Genomic DNA, 24,443 nt, shown 5'->3' on the forward strand with positions numbered 1-24,443 from the left:
ATGGAGAGGCTACTGATGGGCACGTGCAGGCTGCATTCATTGGCAATGGGGAGGCTGCTAATGGGCAATAGAGAGGTTGCTATTGTGCACTGTGCAGGCTGAATTAATTGGCAATGGAGAGGCTGCTAATGGGCAATGGAGAGGCTGCTAATGGGCACTGTGCAGGCTGCACTGATTTGCAATGAAGAGGCTGCTAATGGGTACTGTGTAGGCTCCATTAATTTGCAATGGAGAGGCTGCTAATGGGCACTGTGCAGGCTGCCTTAATTTGCAATGGAGAGGCTGCTAATGGGCACTGTGCAGGCTGCATTAATGGGAAATGTGCAGGCTGCATTAATTTGCAATGGTGAGGCTGCTGATGGGTAATGTGCAGGCTGCATTCATTGGCAAAGGTGAGGCTGCAGATGTGCAAAGGAGAGGCTGGTGATGGGCACTGTCAGGTTACATTAATTTGCAATGGTGAGGCTGCATTAATGGGCAATGGAGAGGCTGCTGGTGGGCACTGTGCAGGCTGCATTCTTTGGCAATGGAAAGGCTGCTAATGGGCACTGTGCAGGCTGCATTAATTGGCAATGGAGGGGTTGCTAAAGTGCTACGGAGAGGTTGCTAATGGGCACTGTGTAGGCTGCATTAATTGGCAATGAAGAGGCTGCTAATGGGCAATGGAGAGGCTGCTAATGGGCACTGTGCAGGCTGCATTAATTGGCAATGGAGAGGCTGCTAATGGGCAATGGAGAGGCTGCTAATGGGCACTGTGCAGGCTGCATTAATTGGCAATGCAGAGGCTGCTAATGGGCAATGGAGAGGTTGCTAATGGGCACTGTGCAGGCTGCATTAATTTGCAATGGAGAGGCTGCTAATGGGTACTGTGCAGGCACCATTAATTTGCAATGGAGAGGCTGCTAATGGGCACTGTGCAGGCTGCCTTAATTTGCAATGGAGAGGCTGCTAATGGGCACTGTGCAGGCTGCATTAATGGGCAATGTGTAGGCTGCATTGATTTGCAATGGTGAGGCTGCTGATGGGCAATGTGCAGGCTGCATTCATTGGCAAAGGTGAGGCTGCAGATGGGCAATGGATTGGAGAGGCTGGTGATGGGCACTGTCAGGTTGCATTAATTTGCAATGGTGAGGCTGCATTAATGGGCAATGGAGAGGCTGCTGATGGGCACTGTGCAGGCTGCATTGATGAGCACTGATCAGGCTGCATTGATGGATTGTGACCCGTATTATTATTATTATTATTATTATTTTGCTTCAAAGTTCTTTATTTAAAATGTACGTTTTTTTTCCTGAAATGGGGGAATGGGGGAGGTTGCTCTCAGTCAGACTTTTATAGATTTAAACAAATCCTGGGGGCGGAGCTATACCACATGTATGCTACCATGGATTGGCGTCAGGAAAGGAAAATTACGGTAAATATTTGATACAATTTTCTGTTTTCTTTCTATCCTGCTCGCTGAACACCAACAAGCCTGCCTTTGTCAGCCCAGTTACTAAGGATATTGACAAGTTTTTTTTTTTAGACACTCAATAAGGAATTGGAAATCCTCAAATGTCTTCTAATCCCATTAAACTAAAACTGACTTACAAAGGGGGCAATGTGATGTTCATGCATAGAGATAAGTAAGATATAATTTTTTTAAAATATTTAAAAATAAGAAATGGTCATCTTTTAAAAAAGGTATTGGAAAAACAAAGGAGCTTTTTCCAGGATACTGATTTTACAGTAGAAAAAAAATACCATAGACAAAGATACTGCCTCATTCCTAACAGCTGATACCCCTGCTTGCCCCACGATTTGTGCCTAAGGTACAGGTAAGTCTTTAACTAATCCACCTGAAAGACCTTTGTATCTCTGGTTGTGTCTCTCTCACAGAAAAAAATGTTAATGTGACTATTTTACAGCAAATGAACTGTAACTTTGCTTTTCTCTTTTGTTAGAGATACACCACATCTATTGGAGATAAGAGAGAAGTCCCTTTGGAAACCCTCTTTGTATCCCTTGGTGTTTAATCACTTGATATGAACAATCCTCATGGATGAGGCATTCAGCATGTTAGCTTTTTCCTTAGTGAACACTTTTTAAAAATTTTTGATAACCACTTGAAGACCGAGCCTCTTTTTTGTGGTGTTTACAAGTTAAAAACATTTTTTCTTGCTAGAAAATTACTTAGAACCCCCAAAAATGATACATTTTTTTTCTAACATCCTAGAGAATAAAATGGCGGTCATTGCAATACTTTCTGTCACACCATATTTGCGCAGCGGTCTTACAAGCGCACTTTTAAAAAAAAAAAAAATACACTTTTTTGAATCAAAAAATAAAACAACAGTAAAGTTAGCCCATTTTTTTTTATATTGTGAAAGATAATGTTACACAGAGTAAATTGATACCCAACATGTCACGCTTCAAAATTGCGCCCGCTCGTTGAATGGCGACAAACTTTTACCCTTAAAAAAAATCTCCATAGGCGACATATAAAAAATTGTACAGGTTGCATGTTTTAAGTTACAGAGGAGGTCTGGGGCTAGAATTATTGCTCTCGCTCTACTGATCGCGGGGATACCTCACATGTGTGGTTTGAACACCTTTTTCATATGCGGGCGCTACTCATGTCAGCGTTCGCTTCTGCACGCAAGCTCGGCAGGACGGGGTGTGTTTTAAAATTTTTTTTGTTATTATTTATTTTACCTTTTACTTTTTATTTTTACACTGTTTAAAAAAAAAATGTGTCACTTTTATTCCTATTACAAGGAATGTAAACATCCCTTTTAATAGAAATAAAGCATGACAGGACCTCTTAAATATGAGATCTGGAGTCAAAAAGACCTCAGATCTCATATTTACACTAAAATGCAATTAAAAAAAAATAATTAAATAAATATTTAATTTAAAAAAAAAAAAATTGGCCCTTTAAGAGCTATGGGCGGAAGTGACGTTTTGACGTCGCTTCCGCCCTGCAGTGTCATGGAGACGGGTGGGGGCCATCTTCCCCTCACTCGTCTCAATGTCAGCCCAGGGGACAGACGCAATCGCCTCCGCCGCTGCCGACGGCTCCGGTAAGCGGCGGAGGGCACCGGATCATGGTGGGAGTGGGGGCCCTCTTCCGCCGCCGATAAAAGTGATCTCGCGGCGAATCCGCCGCAGAGCCACTTTTTATCTTGTACCGGCCCGCCGGCCGAACACGGGGATACCGGGGTTATGGCAGCTAGCTGCTGCCATAACAACGATATCCGTCCCCAAATTAGGGACGTACATCGGCGTGCGGCGGTCCGGAAGTGGTTAATGCACCATCTTTTTGAGGTTTTTTTCCAACTCCCTTCAAATGCAGTGGGTCATGATGAGCACAACTTTAGTGGGAGCAGGGTATTTTTTTCTACTAATGGTTTGTCTATGTTCCTGTGCCACATTTTATTGTGGTACAGGTACATAGACAATATTTTTATTTTTTGGATTGGTTCAGAATGTTTGTTGCATGAACTCCTAGCGGCATGCCTAAGTCTTTCCTTTTGACTTCTAAATATGTATCTTTTATGTGCCATATGCTTGTCTTTGCTCTGTTTTTCTTTAATAAAAACTTATTAAACTCATAGCGGCACTTAATAAAAAAAAAATATTAAAAATTGCGTTTCAGTATGGAAGTATATAAACAAGTCTAGGTTTTTATCTTTTCTTTATATCAAATGATGAAAACAATTGGTGGCTTTCTCTTATCTCTCCACTTCATCATCCTGACAAAGACAGGTTTTATTTAGATAAAAAAAACAATACTAGTCCAAGTTTTTCCAAAGCAGAAGTAAATGCAAGACCTGCATGCCGGCATAAAGTAGACAGCAAGGCAATAATAATAAAACTTTTGGTTCATTTCGTTCCCCTGTGCCGACCATAACATGACAAATCAGGTTAGCAGTGACACATAAATCGCTAGCCTCAGCGGAGATAATGAGATCACCTCGGTCTGATCAGATCAGCCTCCACTTCATCATCCTGACACCTCCACCTCACGATGGATATCCTCCACCCTAATAAGGTTTATGGCTTCTATTTTGCTTATAAATTAGGAACGTGTCCATTCAGTGGTAATAAAAGAATTAACCTACCGCTGCTTTCATGTGCCAGACTATGTTGGAAAGATTTAATAGTCACATTTTAACATGCTGTTTTTCCCGGAGAATATTGTTCTCAGAATAGAATGTAATATTTAAAGAGGTTTCCAAGAAATAGTTTAAGGTGAACACTAGGCTTACCTTTAAAAGTGGAGCTCTAGGCTCCGTCAGAAAAAAATTAAAAGTCAGCAGCTACAAATACTGTATCTGCTTACCTTTAATATTAGGACACTTACCTGTCCACTAATCCAGTGGTGTCCTTACTCGAGCCGATTTTTCAATCGGCTTTTGGGTGCTGCCGCCGCCATTTTGGGTAAGGGAAACCGTAAGGGAAACAGTTCCTTACTGCACATGCGTGAAGTGCACGGCACTTAGTGAATGGCCCGGCGGCGGGTGGAAGGAGGAGGTGGGGCGAACTTCCAGGTACCCCATCCCCCACCCCAGAAAGATGCCAAATGTGACAGCAGAGGTGGGGGGAGGCAGATAAGCAGAGTGTCCCCTTTTGGGCTGAGCTCCACTTTAAATAGTTAGTTAACCACTTCAGCCCCAGAAGAATTTACCCCCTTCCTGACCAGAGCACTTTTTGCGATTCGGCACTCCGTCGCTTTAACTGACAATTGCGCGGTCGTGCGACGTGGCTCCCAAACAAAATTGACATCCTTTTTTCCCCACCGATAGAGCTTTCTTTTGGTGGTATTTGATCGCCTCTGCGGTTTTTATTTTTTGCGCTAAAAAAAACAAAAATAGCAACAATTTTTAAAAAAATGCATTATTTTTACTTTTTGCTATAATAAATAAAAAAAAGATCGCAATAAGCGTTTATTGATTGGTTTGCGCAAAAGATATAGCGTTTACAAAATGGGGGATAGTTTTATGGCATTTTTATTATTATTATTTTTTTTTTACTAGTAATGGCGGCGATCAGTGATTTTTATGGTGACTGCGACATTATGGCGGACACATCGGACATTTTTGACACATTTTTGGGACCATTGTCATTTATACAGCAATTAGTGCTATACAAATGCACTGATTCCTGTGTAAATGACACTGGCAGTGAAGGGGTTAACCATTAGGGGGCTAGGGAGGGGTTAAGTATGTCCCGGGGAGTGTTACTAACTGTGGGGGGGTGGCTATGTGTGACACGTCACTGATCTCTGCTCCCAATCGCAGGGAGCAGAGATCAGTGACACTGTCACTAGGCAGAACGGGGAGATGCTCGTTTACATTAGCATCTCCCCGTTCGTCCTCTCTGTGAGGCGATCGCAGGTATCCCCACGGCGATCGAGTCCGCGGGACCCGCGACCCGACTCACGGAGCTCCCGACTGGCGCGCACGCAATGGCGCGGCAGCAAATTTAAAGGAACGTACGGGTACGCCCATTTGCCCAGCCGTGCCATTCTGCCGACGTACATCAGCGTGCGCCGGTCGGGAACCGGTTAATGTACAGCAGCTACCTCTACTGATCAGCCTAGATCGAGTCTCATATCTCTGCAAACTGTATGATGTTCTCAGTGAGCAATAGAAGCAGCCTGTTCCCCAAAAGCAGCTGATCCCAACACTTTTAAGTAATTGGACAGCTGAGCTGTCATTTACAGCATCCCCGTGTCCCCGTGTCACACAGAAGCATTACTCACAGCAGTCCACCATCCATCATGACTGACACCTGTGTCCATGCCTGCTCTGAATGCTGGAGGTTGCAGAGGTGAAGACAGTCAGTAGGGATAACACTTGGTCTACAATATGCTATATATCTGTAGCACCCTCCTAGATAAGTGCTAGAATTACAGTGCCTTAAAAATATTCATACCCCACAATTACATGTGTGAAAAGTGTGGCGTGCATTTGTTTTCAGCCCCCCTAAGTCAATACTTTGTAGAACCACCTTTTGCTGCAATTACAGCAGCAAGTTTTTTTGGGTATGTCTCTACCAGCTTTGCACATCTAGAGAGTGACATTTCTGCCCATTTCCTTTGCAAAATAGCTCAAGCTCTGGCAGGTTGGATGGAGAGTGTCTTTGAACAGCAATTTTTAAGACTTGCCACAGATCCTCAATTGGATTTAGATCTGGACTTTGACTGGGCCATTTTAACAGATTATTATGCTTTGATCTAAACCATTCCATTGTAGCTCTGGCTGTATGTTTAGGGTCGTTTTCCTGCTGGAAGGTGAACCTCCACCCCAGTCTCAAGTCTTTTGCAGATTCTAACAGGTTTTCCCTTAAGATTGCCCTGTATTTGGCTCCATCCATCTTCTCATCAACTCTGACCAGCTTCCCTGTCCCTGCTGAAGAAAAGCATCCCCACAACATTATGCTTCCACCACCATGTTTCACGTGTTTCATGTTTGGAGATAGTGTGTTCAGGGTGATGTGCAGTGTTAGTCACCGTTTTGCTTTTAGGCCAAAAAGTTAAAGTATGGTCTTATCTGACCAGAGCACCTTCTTCCACATGTTTGCTGTGTCCCCCACATGGTGTCTTGCGAACTGCAAACAGGACTTCTTATGGCTTTCTTTCAACAATGGCTTTTTCTTGCCATTCTTCCATTAAGGCCAGATTTGTGGAGTACACGACTAATAGTTGTCCTGTGGACGGATTCTCCCATCTGAGCTGTGGATCTCTGCAGCTCCTCCAGAGTTACCATGGGCCTCTTGGCTGCTTCTCTGAATAATGCTTTCCTTGCCTGGCTTGTCAGTTTAGGTGGAGGGCCATGTCTTGGTACGTTGTGCCATACTCTTTCCATTTTTGGATGATGGATTGAACAGTGCTTTGTGAGATGTTCAAAGCTTGGGACTTTTTTTATAACCTAACCCTGCTTTACATTTCTCCACAACTTTATCCCTGACCTGTCTGGTGTGTCCCTTGGCCTTCATGATGCTGTTTGTTCACTAAGGTTCTCTAACAAATCTTCTCAGAACAGCTGTATTTATACAGAGATTAAATTACACACAGGTGGACACAATTTACTTACTAGGTGACTTCTGAAGGCAATTGGTTCCACTAGATTTTAGTTAGGCCCCTTTCACACTGGGGCGGTTTGCAGGCGCTATTGCGCTAAAAATAGCGCCTGAAAACCGACCCGAAACAGTCGCTGTGGTGCGCTAGCAGGACGGTAAAAAAAGTCCTGCTAGCAGCATCTTCGGAGCGGTGAAGGAGCGGTGTATACACCGCTCCTGCCCATTGAAATCAATGGGACAGTGCGGCTATACCGCCGACAAAGCGCCTCTGCAGAGGCGCTTTGCGGTGGTTTTTAACCCTTTCTCGGCCGCTAGTGGGCGGTTTTACGGTAAACAATAGCGGCGCTTTACCGCCGACGCCGCCCCCGCCCCAGTGTGAAAGGGGCCTTAGAGGGATCAGAGTAAAGGGGGCTGTAATGGCAGCGAAAGGTGGTTCTACAAAGTATTGACTCAGGGGGGCTGAATACAAATGTACCCCACACTTTTCACATATTTATTTGTAAAAAAAAAATGTGAAAAACATTATTTTCTTTCCACTTCACAATTATGTGCTACTTTGTGTTGGCCTATCACATAAAATCCCAATAAAATACATTTACATTTTTAGTTGTAACATGACAAAATGTGGAAAATGTCAAGGGGTATGAATACTTTTTCAAGGCACTGTAGATAGATAGATTTAGTGTTGGCTCCTTGTGTTTTGTGGAGCTGCGCTTTTGATAGGTAAATTTAGCTTGTCACACTGTATTCAGTTTGGCAGCAATGGCTGTGTTAGGTAAATTTAGTTGCTCACTGTATTCAGTGCAGATGACATTGACTTTTTAGTTCTGCTCAGTGTTCTTGGCTGCTGATTACTCCCTCTGCTGTCCAGAAAACCTGTGAGAATTTTCTGGATCATGGGTGTGGAGCTATGCAGATACAGTCCTGGCAAATCCCAGGGAGCTGATCCCTGATGGCTTGCTCGGTAACTGTATACAATATATTCTCTGAGCATACTGGCCTCTGGGTCTTTTTCCTAGAGAGGATCCGAGAGTTGCTGCCATGTGCTTGCTGTTTGTGAGGCCACAGGTGGGCGACCTGAGGGCCTGGATGCTGAAGCTTCAGAGAGCTGACTGAGGGACTGTGTACTGAAGATCTGGTCTGGTATCACCGGAGAAAGGTGTCACTTGGAAGTGGGTAACCAGCTTTCCCTGAATATATTGTGAGTACAGACTGCTGAGAGATCTTAGAGACTTTTTAGGCTGCTGCCACCCCTCTTGTGCTATAGGGTCAGCTACGAGTTTGCTAAAGGGGAGATCGGCTGGTGTCCTGAAGAGCTTAGTTTATCTAATTCCTTGTGAAGGGGTTATGCTCTTATTGCTCTAAAGTAAGAGGCTGCTGTTAACTGCTTTCACTACAAGCCAAGTCCACAGTTTGGTACATGCAAGGATTTTTGCTTCAGTTCTACATTTAACTGTTTTACTACAAGCAAAGTTCCAGCAGCCCCTACAGGAATAAGGGCTACATCTCAAAAACAGCACAGCATTGATTAAAAAATGATTTTGGCTAGAATACCTGGGGGTAACTGGGGAACTAATGAGGGTTCAGCTCTAACTTTATCTATTTAATCACAAAAGGGGACTGTTCAGTAAATAATGAAATCCCTTTGTGAATTGAGGTATGAAATCTTACCTGAAATCAGACAGATTGACTGCTAGTAAAGATGGTGCTAAAGGTGCTCAGACTGTATAGATATGAGAAATATATAATTGTTTGTACATCAAAAGCTAAATAGTAATCTATGGCAGTCCCTCACTTATACAGTAGTAGGAATTTATGCTAGGACATTGCGCTTTTGTTCAACCCCCTGGCTGCTTTGGCAGTATAGGACTTGACAGAGACACATTATCAAGAACATTTGGAATTGTCAGGCCCACCAGTGGCTGTAGCTCTTTAAGCGAGCAACAAATTATAGTACATTGATTGGTAAATATTATTCATCTACTTTTACAGCTTGTCTATTGTTTGATCTGTTTAGTCTAGCAACAGAGTTGTTTTAAGCCTGTTGGATTTAATTGGTCAGTATTGAAACCAATGATATGGATGGACCATTCAAGAGTTTGGGATACAACCGTATGCAAGGCAACTGGTAACTTCAACCAGAGAGATAATATTTCCACATAAGACCCCTAGTTGTAGGCGCTTCCAGAGTATTCTAGAAGAACACTGACACCTCATGTAAGAGTTGCCTGCTGTGTGAAATTACAACCTTGGATTCCAGGATTGGTATACTTTATTGTAGAATTAGACAGTTATTTAGTTTTTTTTATGAGACATGAAGCATCACTAGTCCAAGTGTGTCAATGTTCTGTAAGTAAAACCTCTGATGTAACCATATATTTCCACTCTGGCCAAATACATAAAATACATAAAAAATCCATTTAGTTCATTTGTGTATACCATTAAAGGTCATGAAATTATAATCAGACATTAACATGAATGGTACTGAAGGAACATAAGGTCTTAGTGTGACAGCTTCACTGTCATTTAAAAGTCTAAATAAAGTGCCATGAAATTGTTTCAACTCAGCTAATATAATTTTCTAAAATTGTCATGAGTACATAGGGTTGTCTACGAAAAGGAATGAACTCTAATGCCGCGTACACACGACCGGTTTTGCCGTCGGAATAAACTCCGAAGGTTTCTCCGACGGAAGTCCATTCAAGCGGTCTTGCCTACACACGGTCAAACCAAAGTCTGACCAAAGTCCGACCCTCTAGAAGGAGGTGACGAACAGCACGTACGAAGGGACTAGAAAAAGGAAGTTCAATAGCCAGTAGCCAATAGCTTCCGTCTCGTACTTGCTTCAGAGCATGCGTCGTTTTTGGTCCGTCGGAGCAGCATACAGACGAGCGGTTTTCCCGATAGGAATTGGTTCCATCGAAAATATTTAGAACATGTTCTATTTCTAGGTCCATCAGAATTTTCGAAAAAAAAAGTCCGATGAGGCATACACACGATCGGTATATACGATGAAAAGCTTCCGTCTGACTTTTTCTGTCAGACATTCCGCTCGTGTGTACGCGGCTTTAGTGGTTCACTGGCAACCCACAGTTTAGTCAGTAGGTTGAAAATTGGTAAGGAGTCAGCAGAACTACAGCTTGTAATATATGTTCAATCTTAAAGAATAAGGAATATAAATATAATTGTAGTTGTTATTGTGAAAACATGAAGCGGGTGTAGAAAGCATCCTTTTTCAAGACAATTTAATGCAACCTCAGTTCTTTTCCAGAGAGTGTATCATTTTTTGGATACCAGCAACCAGGGCTTTTTTTCAGGGGGAACTTGGTGGAACTGAGTTCCACCACCTCTGGCTCAGACCCTTTAGTGCCTGCTCACCACAATCACTTGTAAACACAGAAGTCTGGTTTCTGTGTTTACAAGTGACAGCTCTGCACTCTCTATGTATTGCAATCCTGGTATTTAATGCCCCTTTAAGACCCTCCTACTGTTTTCGTGAAATTTGACTGAACACACCCACTATTTGATGTGATTTGGAGGGTGTGTGAAGGGGGAGGGGTTTTGTGGGGCCGTGGTTAAATTCCAGTACCTATTGTTTGAGAAAAAAAGCCCTGCCAGAAACAAATGACAAGTCCAACACAGTATATACAAAAAAATACATTAACAGATTTCTTAATGGACCTTTACTATGTTTGGTGTGAAGACCAGGCTCACAATTCATTCTAATTAATTCCAAAGGGGTCTGTGGGGTTGAAGTCAGGACTCTGTGCATGTCACTTGAGTTCTTCCACACCAAACTCATCAAACAAGGTCTATATGGTTTAGGCTTTGTTCACAGTGTAAATCATGTTATAATACTTTTATCAGTTAAAACAGTTCCTTTTCAGCTTGACTAAGCATTCATGTTTATAACAATTTCGTTTGAGGGAGGAGTAAATGAGAGGTATAGCCAAAGTTTTTTTGTCCCTATTTTTGGACCTCTGTGTTTACAAGTGATAGTGGTGAGCAGAGGGCCTGAGCCAGAGGTGGTGGAACTGAGTTTCACCAGTAAAAAGCTATATATATATATATATATATACAGTATCTCACAAAAGTGAGTGCAACCCTTACATTTTTGTAAATATTTTATTATAACTTTTCATGTGACAACACTGAAGAAATGACACTTTGCTACAATGTAAAGTAGTGAGTGTACAGCTTGTATAACAGTGTAAATTTGCTGTCCCCTCAAAATAACTCAACACACAGCCATTAATGTCTAAACCGCTGGCAACAAAAGTGAGTACACCCCTAAGTGAAAATGTCCAAATTGGGCCCAATTAGCCATTTTCCCTCCCCGGTGTCATGTGATTTGTTAGTGTTACAAGGTCTCGGGTGTAAATGGGGAGCAGGTGTGTTAAATTTGGTGTTATCGCTCTCTCTCATACTGGTCACTGGAAGTTCAACATGGCACCTCATGACAAAGAACTCTTGGAGGATATGAAAAAAAGAATTGTTGCTCTACTTAAAGATGGCCTAGGCTACAAGAAGATTTGCCAAGACCCTGAAACTGAGCTGCAGCACGGTGGCCAAGACCATACAGCGGTTTAACAGGACAGGTTCCACTCAGAACAGGCCTCGCCATGGTCGACCAAAGAAGTTAAGTACGCGTGCTCAGTGTCATATCCAGAGGATGTCTTTGGGAAATAGACATATGAGTGCTGCCAGCATTGCTGCAGAGGTTGAAGGGGTGGGGGTGTCAGCCTGTCAATGTTCAGACCATACGCAGCACAATGTATCAAATTGTCAAAGTGTCATTTCTTCAGTGTTGTCACATGAATAGATATAATAATAATATTTACAAAAATGCGAGGGATGTACTCACTTTTGTGAGATACTGTATGTATGTGTGTGTGTATATATATATATATATATATATATATATAAAAAATATTTACTGCTCTACTCAAGGTACCTTATAGATTTAAAGAACCTTTTTGGAATGAATACATCATCTCCCTTTAGCCACTTTAGATTTAAAAAAGGCATTAGAGGCCGCATATCTACCTAGTATTCAAATATGCAATGGGTTAACTTTTTCAGCCTTGCTTAGGCTGGATTAATGTCAAACCCATTTTTTTTAAATCCCAAACTGTATGAGTAGTTCTCTATGTCCTGTGGGCTAGAGTGACTGATGGCAGTTTGTTATTTGTTATGTATGTGAGCTTGAAACCACTTTTTATGCTTAACACTGTTAACAAACCATGAAAAATTGACTCAAAATCCTTTTGTTTAAAAAATTCTTACTTTTGATGTTAATATTTTTTTACTTTGAACTTCTGTAAGCAAATTATTTACTTATCCCTTAATATGTCTTTAATCGTCTAGATTTTTTTCTCATAGCAAAGTCTTTGAACAAGTCACCTAAACTAATTTGCTTCTATATTTAGATGAGACAAGGCACCCAGCCTGTCTCTTTGTTTAGTCGTTCTGTTGGAATCTTTAGTATGTTTGAGAAAATAAAGTTTTATACTTTAAGGGTATAATAGCTAGGTGAAAATTTGGTGGTGACCCCTTCCCTTAGGGGCACAATTACATGCAAGTTCTGCATAGTAGTCAATCCAGCCCTGCATGGAGATACTGGTGTCTCATATCACAGGTGGCATGTTAGCTTTCAAGTTTTATATCCTATCCAATAAATGTTTTCACTAGGAGCTCATCTGCCCCATACTATGATCATCAACTGATTCTGCCTGCTCCATAGCTATTAAAATCTGTAGTGATTCAGCTATATGTTTAGTTGTTTGACTCAGACTGTCTTTTTAAAGGGTCAGGCCAGCCAAAATTGATATTACAGTTTTTGATTGGTGCTACAGAATTTAACCGCCTGACAATTTCTTATATCTCAAGGGAAATTTATTGTTGAAATCTGTTCTTTCTTTTAAATCTTTATTTAAGGTATGCGGGTTACACAAAGTGGCATAATATCAAACACATCGACCTTCCACATCAAATGATCGGCCACAATAGTAGCCCGTCAAATAAAAAAAAATAAAAATGCAAAGTACATTAATGGTATTACAGTCAAGGTTCCAGTACAGTGTCACGATAATGCAGGGAACTGTGGTCTAAAGGCTCCACAACATATATAACCTGTACTTTAATCTGAACCGTGGTGGGAACCACCTAACTGTAGAGAGGGTCAATGCTATTAAACATTTGTAAACCATTGAATAGGAACAATAATGAGTGAGAATGACACCCTGAGGGGGGCATAGCACCCCTATACCTGGCTAACAGGTACTATGCCATTGTACTCCAGGGGACTAAAACTAAGCATTGTACCTGATATAGAGTGTGACTCTTATTCCTGGATTTGCAGAAGCAGCACTAGTGGAACACCGCACACCAAGAGAGTTTTCTCTTTTTTAAGGAAGGGAAGTGGACGACACCGGAGGTGTAAATGGGGGGAAGAAAGATAAGGAAGGCTAGAAGAAGGAATAGTAAGGGGGAGTTGGGGGGATAGAAGGTTCTGGCAAGGTCGATGGCCCAAGGCCCTCGGGTTCTCTTCTAGCAAGTTACTCAAAAGTAGGACTTGTATTCGTCTGAGAATCAGAACAGATCCCAGTGTGTCCAGCGAGTGTTGTGTTCCTACTCTCTATCCCCTAGGGCAGCTGTAAGATGCTCCATCCGTTGTATATCGCACACCCTGGCTAACCACTGTGACACCTCAGGTGGAGATTGTTGCTTCCATACGCTGGGTATACATGCCCTGGCTGCATTTAGGAGGTGTTTCAGTAAAGATTTGCGATATTGCTTACAAGATATGGGCATCAGGTTTAAAAGTACTGCTGCCGGGTTATCCTGAAGAGGGGCGTCCGTGATCTTGTGAATGATCTGTAGAACCAGAAAAGGGAGAGCTCAGAACATTCCCAGAAGATGTGAAGAAGAGTGATAGTTTGGCTACCACATCTCCAGCACAGAGGGCTATGTCCTGGAAATATTGAGGCCAACACTGATGGAGTCCTGAGGGAGAGATCACTAGGAGGGGAGAACGAGGGCATATCATTGCCTCAATCGTACCTTGCTCCCCCTCCTTCCGATGCAGGCGACTGCAGCTCTATCCTCATGGCCAATGCCGGCGCCATCTTGGCTGGATAGGGTGTGGAAGTGGCCGGCTGTATCGGGACTAGGAAACGCTCCATATGGGCTGTGAATAGCACAGGACTGCGGTTCCACTTCCCTGGTCGTCTGGGCTGAGTGGAGAAGCTGTAATGTGTGGCAATTCTGTGCGGGCAATCTGCTGAAGAGCGGCGGCCCCACTCCTCCATGCCGAGATCACACCCCCCCCAAAATCTGTTCTTTCTAGCTCTGAACACCTGCTGTTGTCATTATGAGGGACCCCAACTCTCTCTGTATTTTATATTATGAAAATTGTAACAGGAGAAGCTGGAACAGGCACACCTCCCAACTTTTTGAGATGGGAACGAGGGAGACCTATTAGTAAAAGTATGTAGGCATAGTATACCCCCCCTTGCCATGCCCCTTTAAAGGAGAATTGCACTACAAAATTATTAGTTAAACCCACAAGCGCTTTTTTTTACCACTACTATTTAAACTGGCTTTTGAAATTTACGAATGCAGCAATTTAGAAATTAGATGAAAGGTTTAGCACTGGGAAACACTTTTTGAAAGAAAAAAAGTGGATTTTATATTCAACTGTATAGATCAGACCAAAATGAGGGACAAATGAGGAGGAAAGAGGGACAGTTGGGAGCTATGGTAAAGGTGGTTAGGTATACCCCAGACTCCCAGGTAGACAAGAACAATGTTTGGAATTATGGATGGGAGATCTCACTGTTGGAGAAGAAATGAGGGGTTGACTCAGCCTACCAGACACCACTTGAAACCAAAATATCACATGTGGGTGGAAAGGCCCTTTAAAATCAAACCTAGAAAATAGATGATTTAATCAATGCTTTGATTGCAAAAGCACTTTGATGAATTAGTCAGGCACTGGCAGTTTTGTAGTTTTCACTACAGGAATAAAAGGACTCAGGAATACATTACAACTACACATCAAAGATTATCAAATAAAGAACTAAGTCTGCTGTGATTAAATATGTATTTTTCCTATGCAGCACATATTTACACAGTTTCTTTATAAGGCCAGTTTTTCTCTGGCCTTTATAAAGATTTGATTAAAGACAGAATAAACCCTATTGAGAACATAATAAAACATGAAAGGAAAGCTTCACACAAATTATTTCTCTGCAGGGAGTTTGGGTAGGACAAATTATGTGAGTTTATCTTTTGATTGTTGTGATTTGCGGAGATGGCAATTCTACATCTCCTATGTCAAGCATTGCCTGTCCAGTCTGTCTGTGTGGAATGCTCGCTGGACTTAAAGAGCCGCAGCTGACTTTGTAGCGAAGGCGAAGGCAGAGCTCCTCTGGACTGGACGGCTTAAGTAGGACTGACAAGCAGGATATCATCAACAGCTGAGTAACTGTGGAGAGATAGGAGCTGGCAATTAGCCGACAGCTGAGCGGCCAGCTCAGAAAAGGAAGGGCTGAGCCCAGCCCTGACACCATCTGCGCTTACGCGAAACGGTGTATCCGCCGTCTCACGGAGATGCAAGTGTACTGCAGCCCAAAAGGAGGATGGCAGGATGCCCCGAGATGCAACTAAGCACCAGGGGGCCCCCGTGTGGCGGGGAGCCTCGATGTGTCAGAGGTTGAAGGAGCGCCGCTGAGGAACCATGATTGTAAAAGACTTGTAAAAATGTGCAGTAGAGCAGGAATATAGAGACTGGGGCCACCACCTGTACATCTAGAAAAGTTTTTAACAAACAAAAAACAAAAACAAGAAAGTAAATTAAAAAATGAGGTTAGAATTTAAGCATATATATAACCTGAAAAAAGGGGGAGAAAACATTACAGCATATCAGTTGGAGCACAGACAAAATAGGGAAAAAATGGAAGTTCAAATCCAGATAATGACCACCTTGGGGACAGTGTAAACAAAGAGACCTGGAAAGTATGTAAAAAGTGTGAAGAAATAAGAAGTGGATGATTTATAAGTCCCTATCGAAGCCTCCAGAGGAGAAACCATGTAAAAAGGGTTTCAGATTGAAGGCCTCGTTTAGACCTGGTGGAGAGGTGGCATTAAGGTTCGATATCCACCTCAACTCACGCTGTAGGAGGCACTTGCTGAGGTCTCCTCCCTGAGGGCTGGGGTGTACACTATCCAAAACAATGACTGATACCTTGGGGAAAATGCCTCTGTGACAGACCTAGCCGGGACAGAGGCTTTTGGAGGGGACTTAATGCCAGCCTCTTGCCAACTGATAATGGGCCCTGGCATTTGGGGGAACGGTGCTCTTTTTGAGCTGTATGCCTGGGGACCCTTGAGGTGGCATTACTTTAGATTCAGGTCCATGTCCCCCAAGACACACAGACTCTGGGGACCCTGGATATGCCATTGTGATGGGAGTCACTAATAGGGGCACAAGGTGAATTAGAACCCCACTATGATCTGTGCTAGTTAGACTCAATGCTGTATATATGTATATATAATGTGTGCTGTCTCACTGTGTTGTGTACTATTTGCTGTGCTAGTTTGGGGTGGGTCTGTATTCCAATGTTCTATTGTGTCTGTCTGCCTTGGATATCACAGGATGTGTAACTCTATGGAGGGAGGGGGGATTCCTCCAACAGCTCTCCCTGCTGATAAGACTGTGCACTGATGAGACGTTAAACACACCTGACCTGTGTGTCCATTGTCAGTGGACAGTTTAACCCACCCTGTTTTCCAAGGGTGAGGGGGAAGTGTTTTCAAGTGGGATCTGAATAACATGTTTTTGAATAAAGAATCATTCCTGTTTGACCCTCAAGACAGAGCCTTGTCTCGTATTTGGGGGGAGAGTTATTCGTATGGGTTTCTTGTTCGGCTGATCGGAGTGTTCGGTAGCTGCCTTTGTGTTCGGAAATGGAATGTCTTAAACAGCTTTAACCCCTTTCATACTTGGGGTGTCATTACAGCCACTATGAGCCTGTAGCACATGCCTCCCCAAAGGGAAATTGGGGTTGCTTGTTTGCATGGCCCTGATGTGGCGATGGATTCTTTTCCATAATTTCTGTATAGTTTTGCCTATATAGTAACAACCACAACCACACTATAAGAGGTATACCACTACCATAGTCTGACAGTTGGAAAAGTATCGGGGAGTGAACAGATTGCCATTTGGTAAACGTATGTTCTTTCTAGAGTCCATATATTTACAATAGGTGCATGATCCACATGGGAACGTACCAAAAAGCTTACACAGATCACCTCGAGTGGAGCCCGGGAATTCCGTCCCTGATCAACAAATCTCCCACAGAGGACGCCCGTCTGTAGGTGACCAGGGTGGGGGCAGTGGGTACAAAGGGTCCCACTGAGGGATCAGAAGTTAGGAGGTGCCAATATTTATCAAAGATATGTTTTATTTTGGAATGGTCATTAGTATAAGTGGTAATGATCCTAGTGCCCTCACTGTTTGAGGATTTCACCTTCTTGGAGAATAGTAGATCATGTCTGTTTTTAGCATCTACACTATTAAATGCCTTTTTGAGGTATTTGTGGCTATAACCCCTCTCTAATAGTCGTCGTTTAAGACTATTTGCCTCATGTTTGTAATCCGCATAATTTAAGCAGTTTTGTTTAATTCGCAAATATTGACTATACAGTATTGAATTGATAAGGGTCCTAGGGTGAAAACTGGATGAGTGTAAAATAGTATTCCCTGCAGTGGGTTTTCTAAATACTTTACAAGAAAGCATGTTTACAGGATCTTTATATATCTCGACATCCAAAAAAGTAACTTTGGAGTTGTTGAAAGACATAGTGAACTTAAGATTAAACTCATTCCAATTTAGAGCCACTAGACAATTGTTAAGCAATTGCTCAGGTCCGTCCCAGACGATGAAGATTTCATCTATTTACCTGTGCTACATAATGATGTGGCACAGGTACACGGAGAGATCCTCATCCTCAAAAATGGTACGTTCCCATTTCCCCAAGTACAGTTTATGAAAAAACATTATGTTTAAGTATGTATTCCAGGGAGAGAAGTATAAATTCGTTGAAAGATTCCTTGTCGCGGCTAGTGTGGAATAACACTCTACGGTTATATGCAAGCCCCTTAGAATGTGGGATCGAACTATAGAGGGCCTCCATGTCCACATTGGCCAAAAAGCCAATACAACCCACACTCCATTTATATTCCTGGGCACAGACGCCGATAAAGCATTTGACCAAGTGAACTGGAGGCCTATGTCCTTGGTCTTATGACATGTTGCACTTGGGGAGACCATGCTAAAATAGAACAACATAAAGTATCAACATGTGCTCACTATATGCTCTTCTCCCTGACCAACTCGTTGGTATCCCTCCCGAACCTCCTTCGGTTCCTGGTATACGGAATGCTGTCCAAGCTGAAAATCAATTTTGGCAAATCTGAGGCAATGGGGTAGAGATCTCTCCTCCCCTTTTCTGGAATTTGAGATTAAACTTTAAGATCGGGTGGAGGAACTCATCCTTGAAATACCTAGGACCATATATGCACCCAGGTTGTCCCGTACTTTTGACCTTAACTTCCCTCCACACCTGAACTAGAGTCATACCTTGTTGGAGACTTGGCATAGTGGATTGCACTCGTGGTTTGTATGCTGCAAACTTATCCCCTGCCAATAGTAATACCCCCCCCGTTACTTTAAGCAGGCGCACTCTTTATTTGTCTATTTCATTTGTGCTCATAAATGCCCTCGACTTCCTTGTCATCAACTTTTGCTCCCCCCAAGTAATACGGAGGTCTTGCAGTCCCAGATATCCTTAAATACTACCAAGCAACCGACCTAGGTAGACTAATTAACTGGCACCGCCATTATGACGCCAAACTTTGGACACAACTTGAACAAGCTCAAAGCAATGGACCATTAACGGGGGGCACCATGGTGCTACGAGGCATTGAAATTACACCCTTTGATAGGCCCCCCAACACGAACATGTTCACACCTATTTACACATGCCTCCCCCTCTTCTCGAGATTCTCCACTATTCCCAGTCTTAGGAAACCTGCAATTCTGTTTTTCATGATACGACTTTCCGAGGCTTATAAAACGCTGGTCGCCATCAGGCATCCCACTTTCTGATTCTTCTTTCACCTCCTTAATGGATTCCTCTATTTTTTACATTCTTTACAAGGTCCACGGGGCTTTAGTCATATATATATATATATATATATATATATATATATATATTTTTTTTTTTTTTTTTAATCAAATCAATTTTTATTGCTTTCATATACATACTGTACATCACAAAAAACATTCCACCCATGTACATATTAAAAAAAACAAAAAAACAACACAACCCATAACAAAACACAACCCTCCCATCCAAAAACAACCCCAAATTTCCCCCCTCTCTCTCCCTATTTTTCATAAATGTAGCTATTTATTTACTCCCATCTCATCATCCATCCAAAATATCAGACGATCTTCTCCATACCTTTTCGAATTCCCTGGGCAATCTCTGTGTAGAAAGATATACCTTTCCTTAATTAGGGTTTTCCTTAAATGTATTTTCCATGCTGCTACTGTTGGTGGGTATGGGGCTATCCATTTTTGTGCTATAAGCTTACGGGCCTGGAATAGACTCATTATTGATACCGTGCTGTCTTCCGGGACCCCGGAATTATCCAGGATACCCAGAAGGCATCCCCACCGGCTCTGGAGACAACGGAGTCCCAAAAGCATTGTTAATCATAGACACAACCTCATTCCAATAACGATGAAGTTTAGGGCATATGTAATAAATTAGCAGGGCTCCCTTTACATCTAGGGCATTGGGCAGTATCTCTATATTTCCATTTGAATAATTTTTCTGGTGTATAGTGAGCCCTGTGCAGGATAAATAATTGTGTTCGGTTTTGCTTTGGGGATAGGGAGCCCACGGGTATTGCCAACAGTGCCTGTGCCCGTTGTTCATCTGAAATTGGCCCTATATAGCCAGACCATGCTGACCTTGCTGGTATGTTCACTACTTCTTGAAATTTATCAAATATATCATATACTTGTGATATCAGACCCTTTTTTCTTTCTGTCTTATCCAACAAGGCTATTATGACTGATTTATTCCATTTCAATTCACGTGATCTACCCTGTGCTTTTAATGCATGCCTAAGCTGTAAAAATTGGAAAAATTTCATAATTTTTTCCACCTTTTAAGGAATATTGCTGGGATAAGAGGGTCTTACCTCAGGTTCTTTATAAAACCTACAATCTATCTCCTCCTGAAGAACCTATCCTGCATAATGAATTTTGAATCGGATCTGAACCGTACTTTTACACGAGACCAACAACATAACATTATCAGGTTTTTCCTTAAATCCTCAAATTGTACAAGGATTCAGGAAACTAATTTTAAAATTATGAGGTGGTATCATACTCCCTCTCTACTACATACATTTTTCCCTAACACCACCGATCGCTTTAAGAGATGCCAGGAGGGGTGAGAAATGCTACTCCATGTCTTTTGGTCCTGCCCCAAATTTGAATACTTCTGGAAAGAAATTTAGAGAATTGTCCAAAAATTCACTGATTATGAGGTTCCTGATGATCCATCTTTTTTTTAATACATGTCTCAGCCATTCCAGCAGAAATTTATAAACAATCAATTGTACGACACCTTTAAACATGGCAAAAGCCAGCATTCCTCTCAATTGGAAAAGTTCACATAAAATGACCATTAGTCTTTGGCTTAATAAATTAGAAGAAATAAATAAGATGGAGGACCTAATCCTCACAGCACAACACAACGTGAAAAGTACTCTAAATCCTGGATGGTTTGCCTAATCTGAAGATACCATGCTACTCCAAACCCCTCTTCCCCTCCTTTTTTTTTATTTTTTATGATGACTCATTAAACCCTTTGTATATTCAACTTTTATTTACTAGTTGGACATGTTGAAACCATGTGATTGATGTACCATTACCTTTGTACTATCGTCTTGATGACATGGAACTGCCTTTTTCCGGTGAAAATAAAATATTTGAAAAAAAAACAAAATGGAATTCCAACAGGACCTAATGTAAGAACAGATCCACCATATGTGGAGCAGTAAAATAGAGTCTATTTAACCTTTTAAAGCACTTGTGTACAATCCTACATCCAGTAGCAGAAACCAGTATTTGTTATATTTCTGCCTCCTCCCTATTCCTTTCGTCATGGAGACTTCATTGGGGGAACACTCATTTGGAATAAATGTTTTGCTATATCCAGTCCTTTCAATTATAGTGGTCTCTTGTGGGCCCTCAAAGGCTATGATAAGCATGCAATGCGATTACACTAATGAGAATAGTAAGATTGGGTTATAATAATAAGTTGAATTCCAGGCAAAGTCTTGTAGTCTACATTATACCCGACTAAATAAACACTTCCATTTATATTAAAAGAATGAGGACCAGAATATATTTTAAAGTATGGACACATTAGAGGACAATGTAAACAGAGAACGCATCGCTGGAGAGAAGCCGGTAATTCATATACTGATGTCAATAACGGTAAAACAAAATGAAGCATTCCTCAGGAATTTTAATTTATGACCACAGGGGAAGAAGCAGCAATTAAGCAGCGTGTGTTATTTCCTTCCTCCTGTAAATTAATCAAACAGAACAAGCAGACAATTTTCCATTGCGAGCTGCTGATTTATTCACGTGTTTTATACATTTTGGAGTCTGCAGCTTTGTAGTGTCATTTTTTATTGATTATGAAATAATAAATTTAGAAGACTATTTTACCAAGAAGCTATCATTAAAATTCACATTTCACATAAATTAATGAAGCTCATGCCACTATTGCCAAATTTCATAACGAATTAGAGTAAAAAAAAGTACACTTTCTTGCAATGACTGAAAAAACAAAAAAAAAAGAAAAACACTGGAGCTCCCTAATGTGAACAAAAACCAGGGGTAAGATCACATGGTCCCTAGCTGTCTGGATCATAGAAGAGTGACAGCAGAAAAAAGACTAAGAGGTCAATTTTTTTATTTATATATATTTTTGTTTTTACTTTTTTATGTCTGAGTATAGATCTATGTTTGTCCCAAGCATGTTTGAAGCCACTTAGTGTTGACTGAAAGTCTTTTCATCAACTGCTTTTTCAGTAAAATAATGTTCTCTAAGATTCGTTTTGAGGTTTCTTCACGCTAGTTTGAGCTCATGCCCCCATGTTCTTGATCTTGGCCTCAAATTGAAAATACTGCCCTCCTGAACCTTATTCACACCCTTGATATATTTAAAGGTTTCATTCATGTCTTGCCTTTCCCTTCTTACCTCCAGACTCTACATATTAAGTTCCTGAAATGTCTCCTGATATGGTTTATCCCTTGACTCGTTCACCATATTTGTTGTCCATCGTTCAATATCTTATCAATATCTTATAGACTCAAAAGGCTGGTTTTTATGTATAGTTTTTGGTTGTGCATTTTTTGGTATTGGCAGTGGAACCACACAGGCATTTCTTATAAACCTATTTAGACACTTTCACAAAATTCAAAGCCAGGATAAAACTTGAAAAATAAAAAACAAGTTCTTTACCACACTGGTAATCTTAGCAGAGGTTTGTTGGGTGCCAAAGATTGTATATCTACATAGACATCTGGCTGTGGTGACAGGTATCACTGGGACACGTTCCACTCTATTCAAAGCTAAAAATTAGAAAAGTTTGGGCTGGAGGCCTGGAGCTGGGCTTTGGATAAAAAGCAACAAGCCTTGCATGGAATGTGCAAAGATCATCAGGTGCACCCATCATCAGGAATACATATTGTGAGAGTCTGGACTAAGCCAATAATTTATTCTGCGCCTGCAGTGAAAATACCTTCTAATTTATATTTTATAAAGGCAATTTTCTCTATCCATTCATATGTAATGCGCTGTCCAGGGAATAAAGACTGCAGCAAATTGAAGCTCAGACACAAAGTTTTCAATTGCTGTGCAGAGTGTGGACTGAAGAGCTGAGACGATCCACAGCAGTGGTTGTCAACCTATGAGCTAAAGGGGGCCTCAAATGCAGCCCCTGACATCACCAAAGGGCCGCACATAATGTTCAATATATGTAATGGTTGAGAGGACTGTCAGAAATTGCAGACCTAATAGAGGGAATGAGGGTCAGAGACTGCGGACAGAGTACATTGTTGGCTGGTTCTATGCTGCAGGAGACAATACGAAAGTGGGAACATGTTACATGAGGCTAGTAGATATCAATACTATTACCAGAATCAATGATCTCACTACAGACTGCTGAGGTCCAATGGCGTAACAGATACACTTTGGACACTCTGCATAGTAAACAGGTCTCCAAAACTCCACTACACATCTGCAGCCCCTGTGGGATTAGGGCATCCAGATAGTTGGGACCTGCTCTGGGTATCGGGAACTCTGATGCCGCGTACACATGAGCAGAATTTCCAACAGAAAGAGTCCGATGGGAGCTTTTCATCATATATTCCGACCGTGTGTATGCCCCATCGGACTTTTTCTGTCGAAAATTCAGACGGACTTAGAGAACATGTTCTATATTTTTCCGATGGAACAAATTACTATCAGAAAAAAAGCTTGTCTGTATGCTGTTCCGACGCACAAAAAAACGACGCATGCTCTGAAGCAAGTACGAGACGGAAGCTATTGGCTACTGGCTATTGAACTTCCGTTTTCTAGTCCCATCATACGTGTTGTACATCACCGCGTTCTGGACGGTTGGAATTTGGTGTGACCGTGTGTATGCAAGACAGCTTGAGCGGAATTCTGAACGCCGTCATAAAAACCTTCAGAGTTTATTCCGACGGCAAAACTGGTCATGTGTACAGGGCATGAGAGCAGCTCCTTTATGAATGAAGCCTGCAAATAGTGATACATTATGTAAGACCAAATCTGATATACCTGGTGACATTATATAATGATGATAAAACTTCTTTTTGTCTTCTAGCTGCCCAGACACTTTTTTTTTTTAATAAATTGTAACAATGTTGTCATAATGTATTTGATCACTGCCGATCATCTTTAACGTGATGTGCAAATAATTTAAATTACAGCAAAGTTGTTGAAAACAAAAATGAAATAATTGGTGTTCCTCTTTAACACCTCATTTGTTAACCCAGACCAGTGCTTATTAACCCCTCTCAACTTTTTTTCACATTGCATTTGTAAACTTTTTTCCTTTTTTTTTTTTTTTCATTTTGTTTGCTCGTTTTTGTAGCACAGAAATACATAGGGGGGTTATTTACTAAAACGGGAGGGTGCAAAATCTGGTGCAGCTCTGCATAGAAACCAATCAGCTTCCAGGTTTTATTGCCAAA

The 24,443-nt window shown here is 41.6% G+C and overlaps 1 protein-coding gene across 3 annotated transcripts in view; it reads left to right on the forward strand.

Annotated features, from left to right (window-relative positions):
• The window catches only part of FER1L6 (fer-1 like family member 6), a 274,276-nt gene that overhangs the window by 246,180 nt on the left and 3,653 nt on the right, over positions 1-24,443 (forward strand). The window lies entirely within an intron of this gene.

Source organism: Aquarana catesbeiana, linkage group LG05, assembly GCF_042186555.1.
Source record: "Aquarana catesbeiana isolate 2022-GZ linkage group LG05, ASM4218655v1, whole genome shotgun sequence".
Taxonomy (NCBI): domain Eukaryota; kingdom Metazoa; phylum Chordata; class Amphibia; order Anura; family Ranidae; genus Aquarana; species Aquarana catesbeiana.